General features: G+C 40.4%; 1 long non-coding RNA gene across 1 annotated transcript in view; it reads right to left on the bottom strand.

The window, feature by feature from the left end:
- Window positions 1-13,883, bottom strand: part of LOC125920123 (uncharacterized) — a 38,620-nt gene that overhangs the window by 10,327 nt on the left and 14,410 nt on the right. The gene's annotated exons all lie outside the window — the stretch shown is intronic.

Below are 13,883 nucleotides of genomic sequence, written 5' to 3'. Positions count from 1 at the left end.
ATGAAAGGTGGGAAGAGTCCGAATACCCACAGAAGCCTAGGAGCCTAGAAAGTAGCTTGAACCTTTGATACCTTGTAATCACTTATAGAAGCAGCGAATTCCGAGGACAGACTCCTGAACTAATATAGTACTGACTCTCCAGAATCAATGGGCATACCACCAGACTGGTAGTTGGGACAACCAGGTTCTAAATGTGGTGATTCTATTGTGTCCATTCCCCACCCCAGCCTGAGACAAGTCACATACCTTTCCAATTTCCTCAAGAATAGGCTGAGAATTCCTATCTGTGTAGTGTAGCTCATCATTTGGTTTTAAAAATAAATGGCTTGGCGGTGGGGGGGGGGGGGGAGACACCTGGGTGGCTCAGTTGGTTAAGCGTCTGACTCTTGATTTCTGCTCAGGTCATGATCTCGAGGTTCATAAGATCAAGCCCTGCGTCAAGATCCTGGCTGACAGGTGCAGAGCCTGCTTTGGATTCTCTCTCTCTCCCTCCCTCTGCCCCTCCCCTGCTCTCCCTCTCTCTCTTTCTCCCAAAATAAGTAAATAAAAACACTTAAATAAAAATAAATAAATAAAAATAAAAATAAAAATAAAAATAAAAATAAAAATAAATGGCTGGGGCCTCCTGGCTCAGTTGGTGGAGCACACAACTCTTGATCTCAGGATGGTGGGTTCAAGCCCCGCAATCTTAAAAAAAAAATCTTAAAAGTGGCGTAAGTTTGTACAAGGAACCTATAAAGTGGGTATTTTGAACTCCACGAAGCAGGTATTTTAGAAGACATTCTAGAAGTGTGAGAAGGAAGATTATGCCTTCGAATTTTCATCTGGTGGACTAGAACCTTAAACATTTTCCATGTGTCCTGTGAGAAGACTGGCTGACACTCCCTCAGACTCACTATCTTTCCCACCTCTACCTCCATTAAGGCTCCCCACCCTCTGCCTCTCCATTTTCCATCTCTGTGACAGGACTAGTAGAAACGTGGGAATTTCTTTAGGCCCCTAACAGAAAGATGTGTACTTGATTTCTACCTCTCACTAATTCACCCATTTCTTAAAAAACAATGTGTTTCTTATTATTTTTAAGTGAAAATTTGAGTATTTTAAATATTATTTAAATATCTCATTTTTTTTTTCAACTTTTTATTTATTTTTGGGACAGAGAGAGACATAGCATGAACGGGGGAGGGGCAGAGAGAGAGGGAGACACAGAATCGGAAACAGGCTCCAGGCTCCGAGCCATCAGCCCGGAGCCTGACACGGGGCTCGAACTCACGGACCGCGAGATCGTGACCTGGCTGAAGTCGGACGCTTAACCGACTGCGCCACCCAGGCGCCCCTAAATATCTCATTTTTAACTTCTAATATCATAAATATTGATAGCTATAACCAATATAAACAAAATCTCTTTAGGTCCTCAACAATAGTTCAGAGTATAAAGGGGTCCTGAGACTAAAAAAATTGCCAACCACTGCTTTAGATAATATTACCTCTTGTCCTAGTAATCTAGAACATAAAATTGCACAGAAAAATTCATGCACAGTATGTTCATTGCAGCACATTTATCAATATAATCAACCTAAGTCTCTGAGAAGACTTATATATTTCATACTCGTTCATAAGGTAGAATATTATACAGTTACTGAACATATTTTCAAAGAATTTTAATGAATACAGACAAACTAATTTTATTTAAAAAATGTTTTATATGTTTATTTTTGAGAAAGAGAGAGGGACTGAGTGTGGGTGGGGGAGGGGCAGGGAGAGAGGGAGACACAGAATCTGAAGCAGGCTCCAGACTCTGAGCTATCAGGACAGAGCCCAATGTGGGGCTCAAACCCACACACTGAACCGTGAGATTATGACTTGAGCTGAAGTTGGACACCCAATTGGTTGAGCCACCCAGGCTCCCCCAGACAAACTAATTTTAGACAAAAGTGCCAAGAATACACAGATGAAGAAAGGGTGGTCTTCAATAAATGGTGTTGGGAAGACATTGTATCTACCTGCTAAGAATGAAATTGGATGCATATCTGACACCATACACAAAAATCATCTCAAAATAGATTAAAGACTTAAATCTAATACCTCAAACCATAAAATTTCCAGAAGAAAACAGAGGGCAGAACTCCTTGACATTGGTCTTGGCAATGATTTTTTTGGACATGACACCCAAAGCACAGGCAACAAAAGCAAAAATAATCAAATGCGACTACATCAAACTAAAAAGGTTCTGCACAGCAAAGGAAACTGTTAACGAAATGGGAAGACAACCTATGGAATGGGAAAAAGAATTGTAAATTGCTTATCTGATAAGGGGTTAATATCCAAAATATATAGAGAACTCTTACAACTTAATAACAAACACAAAAACAAAACAAAACAAAACCCAAATAACCTGATTAAAAAATGGGCAAATGACCTGAACAGACATTTTTCCAAAGAAGATATACAAATGGCCAACAGATGCATGAAAAGGTGCTCATCATCACTAATCGTCAGGGAGATTCATATCAAAACCAAAATGACCAGATTTCAAGCTGTATTACAAAGCTGTAATCATCAAGACAGTATGGTACTGGCACAAAAACAGACACTCAGATCAGTGGAATAGAATAGAGAACCCAGAAATGGGCCCACAAACATATGGCCAAGTAATCTTTGACAAAGCAGGAAAGAATAACCAATGGATAAAGACAGTCTCTTCAGCAAGTGGTGCTGGGAAAACTGGACAGCGACATGCAGAAGAATGAACCTGGACCACTTTCCTACACCATACACAAAAATAAACTCAAAATGCATGAAAGACCTAAATGTAAGACAGGAAGCTGTCAAAATCCTTGAGGAGAAAGCAGGCAAAAACCTCTTTGATCGTGGCCATAGCAACTTCTTACTCAACACGTCTCCAGAGGCAAGGGAAACAAAAGCAAAAATGAACTGTTGGGACCTCATCAAAATAAAAACTTCTGCACAGTGAAGGAAACAATCAGCAAAACTAAAAGGCAACCAATGGAATGGGAGAAGATATTTGCAAATGACATATCAGATAAAGGGTTAGTATCCAAAATCTATAAAGAACTTATCAAACTCAACACCCAGAAAACAAAGAATCCAGTGAAGAAATGGGCAAAAGACACGAATAGACACTTCTCCAAAGAAGACATCCAGAAGGCCAACTGACATATGAAAAAATGCTCAACATCACTCATCATCAGGGAAATACAAATCAAAACCACAATGAGATACCACCTCACCCCTGTCAGAATGGCTAACATTAAAAACTTAGGCAACAACAGATGTTGGCAAGGATGCAGAGGAAGAGGATCTCTTTTGCATTGTTGGTGGGAATGCAAACTGGTACAGCCACTCTGGAAAACAGTATGGAGGTTCCTCAAAAAATTAAAGATAGAACTACCCTACGACCCAGCAATTGCACTACTAGGTATTTATCCAAGGGATACAGGTGTGCGGTTTCTAAGGGGCACATGTACCGTATAGCAGCACTATCAACAATAGCCAAAGTATGGAAAGAGCCCAAATGTCCATTGATGGATGAATGGATAAAGAAGATATGGTGTATATATATATACAATGGAGTATTACTTGGCAATCAAAAAGAATGAAATCTTGCCATTTGCAACTATGTGGATGGAATTAGAGGGTATTATGCTAAGCGAAGTTAGTCAGAGAAAGATAAATATCATATAACTTCACTCATATGAGAACTTTAAAATACAAAACAGATTAACATAAGGGAAGGGAAACAAAAATAATATAAAAATAGGGAGGGGGACAAAACATAAGAGACTCTTAAATATGGAGAACAGAGGGTTGCTGGAGGGATTGTGGGAGGAGGGATGGGCTAAACGGGTAAGGGGCATTAAGGAATCTACTCTTGAAATCATTGCTGCACTATATGCTAACTAACTCAGACGTAAATTAAAAAAAATAAATTAAATTAAAATTTTTTCCAACCCCCCCTCCAAAAATCCATAATGTGATATCACCTCACACCAGTCAGAACAGCTACTATCAAAAAGACAAGAAATAACAAACGCTGGCAAAGACGTGAAGAAGAGGCAACGTTTGTACACTTGGTGGGAATGTAAACTGATATAGCCATTTTGGAAACCAGTGTGGAATTTCCTCAAAAAAATTAAAAATAGAACTACCATTTGATCCAGCAATCCCACTTCTGGGTATATTCCCAAGGGAAATAAAATCACTATTTTGAAGAGATATATACACCCCCGTTTTCATTGCAGCAGTATTCACGATAGCTAAGATATGGAAACCACCTAAGTGTCCATCAACAGATGAATAGAAAAGAAAATGTGATATATATATCTACATATACAATGAATATTATTCAGCCTTAAAAAAAAAAAGGAAATCCTGCCATTTGCAAAAACATGGATGAACATAGAGGGCATTATGCTAAGTGGAATAAACCAGAAAGAGAAAGACAAATACTCTATAGTATCACTTAGATGTGGAATCTAAAAGAAAGAAAGAAAAGACAAGAAAGAAAAGACAAGACAAGAGAAAAGAAAAGAAAAGATCAAACTCCTAGAACAATAGTTGCCAGGGGCACCTGGGTGACTCGGTTGAACGTCCAATTTCGGCTCAGGTCATGACCTCATGGTTCATGAGTTCGAGCCCCAAATATTGCTCTGTGCTGACAGCTCAGAGCCTGGAGCCTGCTTCAGATTCTGTGTCCCTCTCTTGCTCTGCCCCTCCCCAACTTGTGCGCGCGCTCTCTCTCTCTCTCCCTCAAGAATAAATAAAACATTAAAAAAATTTTTTTTTAAAAGAACAGTAGTTGCCAGGAGCTGGGGCAGGGTGGGGTGGGGGGGGACGTGGGAGGATGTTGGTCAAAGGGTACAGCTTTCAGGTGTAAGATAAATAAGTTCTGAGGATCTAATGCAGAATAGTGACAATAGTAAATAATACCGTATACTTGAAATTTACTAAGAGAGTAGATCATCAGCACTCTTATATACAAGACAACTGTGAGGTGATGGATGTGTTAATTTTATTTGTAACTTGATTTGATTTCACAATATATCTGTTGTATATTTTAAATATATTATAAACTTATTTGACAATTATACTTCAATAAATCTGGGGGAGGGGAATAATGGTAATGATATGGGGAAAGGCTAGCAGGATAATATTAATTGAAATATGAGACAATATTAGGTATAATCCCAATTTTGTATATATGTGTGCTAATGTGTGTGTAAAGGCTTAAAGAAAATTTACCAAATACACTAAATCACTCACAGTGATTAGCCATCTTTGGGTAATTGGGCTTTGATCGATTTTGTGTCTTTATATTTACCGGTATTTCACATGTTGTCTATAAAAAACTCAAGTATCATTTTTATACTTAGAAAAACACAAATGTTATTTTTTAAAACACTTATAACATCACATTTATATTTTTAATGCAGAAGCTTCCAGCCCTCCAAAAGGACAAGGATCCACAATTTACATTTTTTTGGAGAAGGAGCATTTGCTACAGCACTTACAAATTTGAAAATTTATATAGCCACTGCTTCAATATCCAAGCATGTATCTGGAATCTGAAAAGTCATCTCATTCATAAAACATCTTGTTCATAAACTACGACCAGGATAGGCCAGAAATCATGGAAATCCAGTGGGAGCAGGTGGAGGTCACTGACCTGACATAGGTGCACGGCTGAGGGTGTAAGCCTTGGAGAAAATGCCAAGACCAAAAGATGAGTGTCAGGGGAAAAGACAGGTGGACTTTGACTTCTACAAACCAAGTCACAGTAGGATCTGAAGGTCAGCCCAAGCTGAGATGGAGTAGGCAGTGGCAGGTGATTGGAAGAAGGCCAAGGAGACTGGCAACAGGGAGATTCAGCAGCAGGCACTCAGGCACCAATCCCAGGTACTGGAACTTATGGGTAATCTGAGGCAACTGAGGAACCAGAGGACATAGTTCCCCATTTCAAGAGGCCATAGATAAAAATGGGAGGGGCGCCTGGGTGGTTCAGTCCATTAAGCGTCCGAATCCCTGTTTGGGATTCTATTTCTTTCTCTCTCAAAATAAATAAACTTTGACGGCAAATAATAGGAAAACCTTGGTTTCACAGACACACCCTAGAGACCTAGCTCAGACATACTCAGTTCAGCCAAGTGACCTCGTGCTAATTTCTACCTCACAGGGTAATGGCGGAGATTAAGTAAAATATGGCAGATGAAATATCCAGCACAGAGCCTATGTAGCAGAAATAAATTGAAGTCGCTACTGTTATTAATGTTATTGCTTTTTCAACTCTCATCAAATGGGGACTTGGGTATATGTAGGTAAGAATCGATATTCCTCAGAAACAAATATTTCCTCGGAAACGTTTTGCCTAATGGACCCAGCCTAGAAAGTCTTCAGTACAGTCCACCTGGGACACATGTTCTCACTAGACCTGCAGGAGCGCAGGTCAAGGGGAACTCATAGTGACATGCTGATTATTTTATCTTCAGGCAAGGCTTTTTCACCGGGAGCTCCTTGTCTGCACCATGCCTGTATGTGCAACCTGTAAAAATGAGGTTTTACTGCCTTTATTGGTCTCTGTTGGGAACAGAGGGACTCAAAGCAGAGTTCATTTTTTTTTTTTAATGTTTATTTATTTTTGAGAGACGGAGAGAGACAGAGATGGAGCACGAGCAGGGAAGGGGCTGAGAGAGAGAGAGAGGGAGACACAGAATCTGAGGCAGGCTCCAGGCTCTGAACTGTCAGCACAGAGCCCAATGTGGGGCTCAAACTCATGAACTGCGAGATCATGACCTGAGCCAAAGTCGGACGCTTAACTGACTGAGCCACCCAGGCGTCCCAGAGTTCACTTTCTTAAGTCTTTAATCATAATGTTGACAAACATTATACCTTTTATGATTAAGAAACAGAATCACACATGTAGACTATGAATCATATCTTAATCCAATTGGCTAAGAGTTATATAACACAGTTGCAACTTTTTTTTGGAGGGATTATAAATGTTTACCTTAAAATTTCCAACATTATATCAACCATAACAGGAAAAATAAGGGGAATTTCCCTCCGGATTTTAATGCCCTTCACTCAAAACTAAGAAAACATGCCGATACCTTTTGCTGCTACCTGTGTCAGATTCTGCGTTCCCAGCCTTGTTTCCCTATAGGTTCAAGGTCAAGTCCACTCAGATCCTGGACTAAAATAAGACTTAGGCACAGCTAATAATTGCTATTGGGTCCCAGTGTATGAACTTTAAGCTCTGGGCACAATTAGACCAACTTAGTAATTAGTTTTAATTTTTTTTTCCCGCATCCAGAATAACCCCTTGCTTCTTTTGGTAACACTATCATATCTTTTTTTGGTGGGTGTGGGGTAGGAAGAGGCAAAGTGGGGGATGAATTCCTCCCTGGCTGCGTGTAGTCAGAGTGGAACTCTCACAGCATTCTGCTTTCCTCACATGGAGGCAGGCAATGTGTTTATGAAATAAGACTTTCAGGCTCCAGATATGTGGTTGGATATTTAAACACTGGCTGTACCAACCATCCTCAGAGATTCCAATTCAGTTGGGGCCAGGGCCTCTGTATTTTTTTTAAATTAAAAAAAAATTTAAAGTTTATTAATTCATTTTGAGAAAGAGAGGGAGACTGGGACAGGCAGAGAGAAAAGAGGATAGAGAGAGAATCCCAAGCAGGCTCTGCACTGTCAGCACAGAGCCCAACGTGGGGCTTGAACTCAGGAACCATGAGATCATGACCTGAGCTGAAACCAAGAGTCAGAGGCTTAACCAACTGAGCCACCCAGGCGCCCCAGGGCCTCTGTATTTTTTAAGCTCCCCGTGTGGTCCTAGTGTGCAGACAATGTTGAGGTCCACTGGATCTGGGCAAGCATTCCATGACAGTAGAGCCTGACAGTTCCTGTCTCTCCCCAACTCAAGGGACTCTCTCTCCCCCTGCCCTTTCCCCCTCTTTCTCCCTCTTGAATTTCTCAACTGAAGGGACTCTCTCTCCCCCTGCCCTTTCCCCCTCTTTCTCCCTCTTGAATTTCCATCTGGCTTATTCACATATAGAGTGGATATTTGTGCCATGAAGTTAATACGGAACTAAGGTTTTTAGATTTGAAAAACCTGCTGGGGGATGGTGGCTCATTTGTGACATTTTTTATTATTCTCAGACCCAACTGCAGGTTTGTGTTATCTTTAACAGACTCTACCGTTCCCGACATGGCATATTTGTGTTAACAGGAAGATTGTTCTGCCAGTCTTGTGAGAAAGAGACTAGTAATGAGAAGCAGAAAGGAAGTTTGGAGGCTGATTCTAGGGTGTAATGGGCATATTCTGACACCCTACAGTGGAGGGAGACATGGGGTCCAATAAGATTAAAATGAGCCTTGTAATTCTGTAAAAAGACCTACTCTTCTCATTTTTGTGCTATCTGGACACCAGAATTTTGATATAGATACTTATGGAGGACTCATACGGTTCAGAAACTAGATATAGCTAGATGTCCAAAACATATATTTTTAATTCCTTAAATCAAGACTTTATAAAGGTAACAGACAAATGGATTTGTTTGAAAAGACTGAGCCCATGCTCTCAATGCAAACCATGCAGTTTACCTCCACAGAGGTTCCTGTGTAACAAACTATAACATGATACTTTCTGTGGAACATCACTCAATCTCTCTGGCAGCAGCAGCTGGAAATTACTGTTTAAACATCCATGCTCACTGATCCATGGGCTATCCAGGCACAATGCTGAAAGCATTTAACTCCCTGTCTGAGGTTAGCTTTCCACCTGCTTTCCAGTTCAGTGACAGAGACACCTGTTGTAAATGCAGTCTGAATTAATAAAAGCCAATGATCTCTGGCCAAGCCACAATTTTTATTAGTAAAATTTGGAGGTAATACTGTGACAGTTTTCCTCATTTCCCTCATCCATTTCACACACAGCAACCAAGGAACTTCTCTGTGTCAGGCATTGGGTTAGGTACTGGTGATTCGAAGATAATACACAATTATAAGAAATTGTGCTACACGTGACTCAGAAGTATGAACAAAGTAGCATGGAGAAACGAAGTTTTCTTAGGAAGTATTAAGGCTTTTTTTTTTTTTTTTTTTTTTTAAACAGGGGGAAGTCATGTTCAAGTTGGGTCTTGAAAAGTAAATGGGAGTTTCCCTAAGACAAAGGTAGAGATTGGTACTCCAGGCAAAAAGAATAGTATGTACAAATGCAAATGAGGAAAAAAAAAAAAGCGTGGCAACTTTGAGAGCAGTGAGAAATTCATTGTCACTTAGAGCAATGAGTATCGGGAATAGGATTGCACATGAGACTAGCCAGGTATTTTTGAAGGGTTTTTGTAAGCCTTGCTTGAGGGTTTAGATTTTACTCTACAAGCACACAGAGTAAAGTCATTATTTCCAAGCACAGCCTGTTCTTGTTACAAAAGAAAATCAACCAGCTATATGAGGAAAAGACTAGAGGAGAGAGGCAGAAAAGGCAGCTTCAAGGCTCTTTCAAAAGCAACAGTTTTCAACCAGGGGAGATTTTTGCTTGCAGGGGATGTTTGGCAAAGTCTGGAGACATTTTTAGTTTCATGAAGGAGGTAGAAGGTGGGGAGGAGGGGTGGTGGTGGTATATAGTGAGGAGAGGCCAGGGATGCTGCTAACATCTTACAAGGTACAGGACTTCACCCCTTCTCCCCTACCCACGCCTCAAATTATCCAACCCAAAATGACAACGGTACCAAAGTGTAGAAATTCTGTTCTAGGCTGTAAGTGGACAGTTGCTGCTTTGGGTTGCTGGATGTCTATCCCTTCTTCTTTGGAAAAGCACCTTGATTTGTTTTTCATTCGGATGTTCCCCTTCTCCTAGAAAGCCAAGTGCTTCAGGGGAAGCTCACCCCACCCCCACCCCGGAGGTAAGGCTGAATCGGATTAAGCCAATCAGCTCATCCCATTCCCCTCAAGCTTTCATTTGAGTAGAGACCAAGCTAGGGTAACAAAGAGACCCAAAAATAGAGCTTTAAATAAGATGGAAATTCACTTCTAACTCTCATGAAAGTCAGCGGTCAGAGATCTAAGGCTAGCTGGGTAATTCTGTGCCACCTGCGGTTAACTAACACAGATTACTTTGATTTTACTGTGCCACCATCTCCCGAGGTGCCATTCTCCTCTCCTGGTGGAGACTGGCTGAGCTCCGCCTCTGAGTACCAGTCTGCAGGAAGAGCGAAGAGAGTTCACTGCAAGCATTTTTGGTCTTTAAGGGGCGATCTAGAAGTTGCACACATAACTTTCCCTCCCATCCCATTGACCTGAATTTAGTCACTTGATCGTGTTCACCCAAAAGAGAAACAGGGTAGTGGCCCTGTTTTCAGCTAAAAATCGTGGAAGGCACTGGTTCTTCTGCTGGAAGGAAAATGGTTAGTGTGGAAACTGAGGGGTAATTAACATCTCTGTAACACCTAGATTGAGTGGGTGGTATTCTGTTCAGGACCTTGACTTAATATAGGCCCATGAGGTATGAAAACATGTGAAAAACACATTTGCTGGAAGCTTCTGGGAAAGAAGATAGTAAAATTCAAATCAACTTAAAAGTAACTTACAACGCCCTGATATTTTTTCTTAACCTTATTAGATCTCTTCCTCCAAACTGCATTTTTATTCTTTCAGTTTCCACACTGTCCTATTTCCATCAGCGGAAATCACTGTCATAGTTTTCCCATCATAATGAATTGATGATACTTGACATTCTCTTTGTAGCCCCTGTAACTAGTCACTTATGAAGGCAAAGCTCTATTTTCTAATGTCCCTCTTTTTTTTAAACAACTTTGTTTATAATTCACATACCATGCAGTTCACTCATTTATAATTACAATTACACCCAACTGCAGCATACAATTCTGTGGTTTTTAGTATATTCTCAGATAATGTGCAACCATCACTGTAGTCAGTTTTAGAACATTTTCATCATCTCCAAATGAAAGCCCACACTGTCTGGCTGTCACCTCTGTAGATCCCCATCACCCCCCTCAAACTTAAGCAACCACTAATTTGCCTTCTATCTCTATAGGTCTCCCCATTCTGGACATTTTGTAAGAATGGAATCATAAAACATAAGGTATTTTGTGACTGGCTTGTCTCACTTAGCGTAATGTTTCCAAGGTTCATTCATGTTGTAGCCTATATCAGTACTTCATTCCTTTTTATGGCTGAATAATATTCCAATTATGGCCATATTACATTTTGTGTATCCATTTCCCAGTTGAAGGACATTTGGGTTCTTTCTACCTTTCATCTATTGCGAATAATGCTACCCTAAACATTTGTGTACGCGTCTTAAATGGGAGTACATTTTCATCTCTCTTGGGTATATACCTGAGAGTGGAGTTGCTGGTTCATACGGTAACTCTAAACATTTCAGGAACTGCCAGACTGCTTTTCAAAGCAGGTGCTCCATGTTACATTCTGACCAGCAGTGTCAAGAGTTCTGATTTCTCCATATCCTCGTCAACACTTATGTGACTTTTTTATTCTAGCCATCCTCTGTCCTTTTCCAAGAGGCATCATCTAGGCTAAGCCTTCAGCTGGTCCATTGGTCCCTGATTTCACACCTTTTCTAGCACTTCCAACCTCTGTGTTTTCCTGTCTCAAACTCTCAGTTATTCATACTGAGCACCTGGCTTACTCCCATCTGCCTGGCCTTGCCCTCTTGAACCAACGAGAGAGACCCATCAGGCAATATGCAGGTGATTATCTGCTCCAGAACTGCCCAATCCTCCCTACACACGCTGAATTTGAAAAGAATTAAAATACCATGACCACACGTTGGTAGAGCTGGTTGGTATAGCAGTTGGTATAGCAATTATGGAAAACAGAGTGGTAGTTCCTCAAAAATTTACACATAGAATTACTGGGGTGCCTGGGTGGTTTTGTGGGTTAAGCATCTGACTCTTAATCTCAGCTCAGATCTTGAACTTAGGGTCATGAGTTCAGGCCCTGCATTGCGCTGTGCGCTGGGCATGAAGCTTACTTAAAAAATAAATAAATTTAAAGAATAATAATAATAAAATAAAATAAAAATAGAATTACCATCTGATTCAGTAATTCAACTTCTGGGTATATATCTGTGATGGTTCACTTCTGGGTATACACCTGAGATGTGTCAACTTGATTAGGTCACAGGATGCCCAGATGTCCTGTTCAATAATATTTCTGGGTGTGTCTGTAGGTTGTTTCTAGAAGAGATTAGCATTTGAACAGTTGGGCTGAGTAATGCAGATGACCCTTCACAATGTGAATGGTCACCATTCAATCTGTTGAGGATCTGAATAGAACAAAATGTGGAGGAAGAAAGAATTCTCTCTCTCTGCCTGACGGTTGAGCTGCTCTCAGAATGGGACTTACATCATCAGTGCTCCTGGTTCTCAGGCTCAGACTTGGATTAGAACTACACTACTTGCTTCCCTGGTCTCCAGCTTGCACATGGCACATTGGGACTTCTCCAGAATCACCTGAGCCAATCCCTCATAATAAACCTCATTATGTATATAATTTCCATTGTTATACATACACTTTCCTATTGTTTCTCTGCAGAACTGTAATACAATATACAAATGAATTGAAAGCAGGAGTTTGAACAGATATTTGTACACCCATCAGCATTACAGGTGAACAGATTTTTGTACACCTTTCATAGCAGCATTATTCGCAAAAGCCAAAAAGTGGAAAAACCCAAGTGCCCAAGTGCCCATCAACAGCTGAATGGGTAAACAAAACGTGGTGTACACATTTGGAATGGAATATTATTCAGCCTTAAAAAGGGAAGAAATTCTGCCACATGTTGCTGTGTGGATAAGCCTTGAGGACATTACGCTAAGTGGAATAAGCCAGTTACAAAAAGGCAAATACTGTGTGATTTCACTCATATAAAATACCTAGAGTATCTTCACAGAAGTAGGAAATAGCATGGTAGTTAACAGGGACTGGGGAAGGAGGTATTGAGAGTTATCTTTTAATGGATACTTCTCAGTTTGAGAAGAAAATGTTTTGAGATGCATGGTGATGTCAGTTGCATAACAATGTAAATGTAGTTAATGCCACTGAATTGTACACTTAAGAATAGCTAAGATGGGGGAGGACCTGGGTGGCTCAGTTAGTTGAAACTGACTCTTGGTTTCAGCTCAGGTCATGATCTCACAGTTCGTGAGTTCGAGCCCCACATCGGGCTCTATGCTGACAGTGCAGAGCCTGCTTTGGACTCCCTGTCGCTCTCTCTCTGCCCCTCCCCCACTGGCTGTCACTCTCTCTCTCAAAAATAAACATTTAAAACAATTTTTTAAAAAGAAAAGATAGTAAATTTTATGTTGTGTGTATTTTACTACCATTAAAAATTATAAAAATCATGATGCCAAACATGTATAAATGAGGTATGATTGAGCCACAAAGAGAAATGAAATACTGATACATGCTACAACATGGATGAACCTGAAAATATTACACTATGTGAAAAAAAAAAAAACGACAGAAAAGGTTACATTGTGTGATTCCGTGTATATGACACATCTAGAATAGGTAAATCCACAGAGACGGTATGCAGATTGGTGGTTGCCAGGGGCTGGGTGGAGGAGGAAATGGGGAGAAAGTGCTTAATGGGTACAGAGTTTTATTTCCGAGTGATGGAAATGCTTTGGAACTAGACAGAGATTGTGGTTACACAACCCTGTGGATGTACTAAATGCCACCGTATTGTTCACTTAAAATGGCTAAGCATGTGGTATGTGAATTTCACCCCAATACATTTAAAATTAAAAATATATGTATGGGGTGCCTGGGGGGCTCCATCAGTTAAGCGTCTGACTATTGATTTCGGCTCA

Source organism: Panthera uncia, chromosome B4, assembly GCF_023721935.1.
Source record: "Panthera uncia isolate 11264 chromosome B4, Puncia_PCG_1.0, whole genome shotgun sequence".
Taxonomy (NCBI): domain Eukaryota; kingdom Metazoa; phylum Chordata; class Mammalia; order Carnivora; family Felidae; genus Panthera; species Panthera uncia.
Note: the sequence above shows the minus strand (reverse complement) of the source record. Positions and strands in the feature narration are given on the sequence as shown.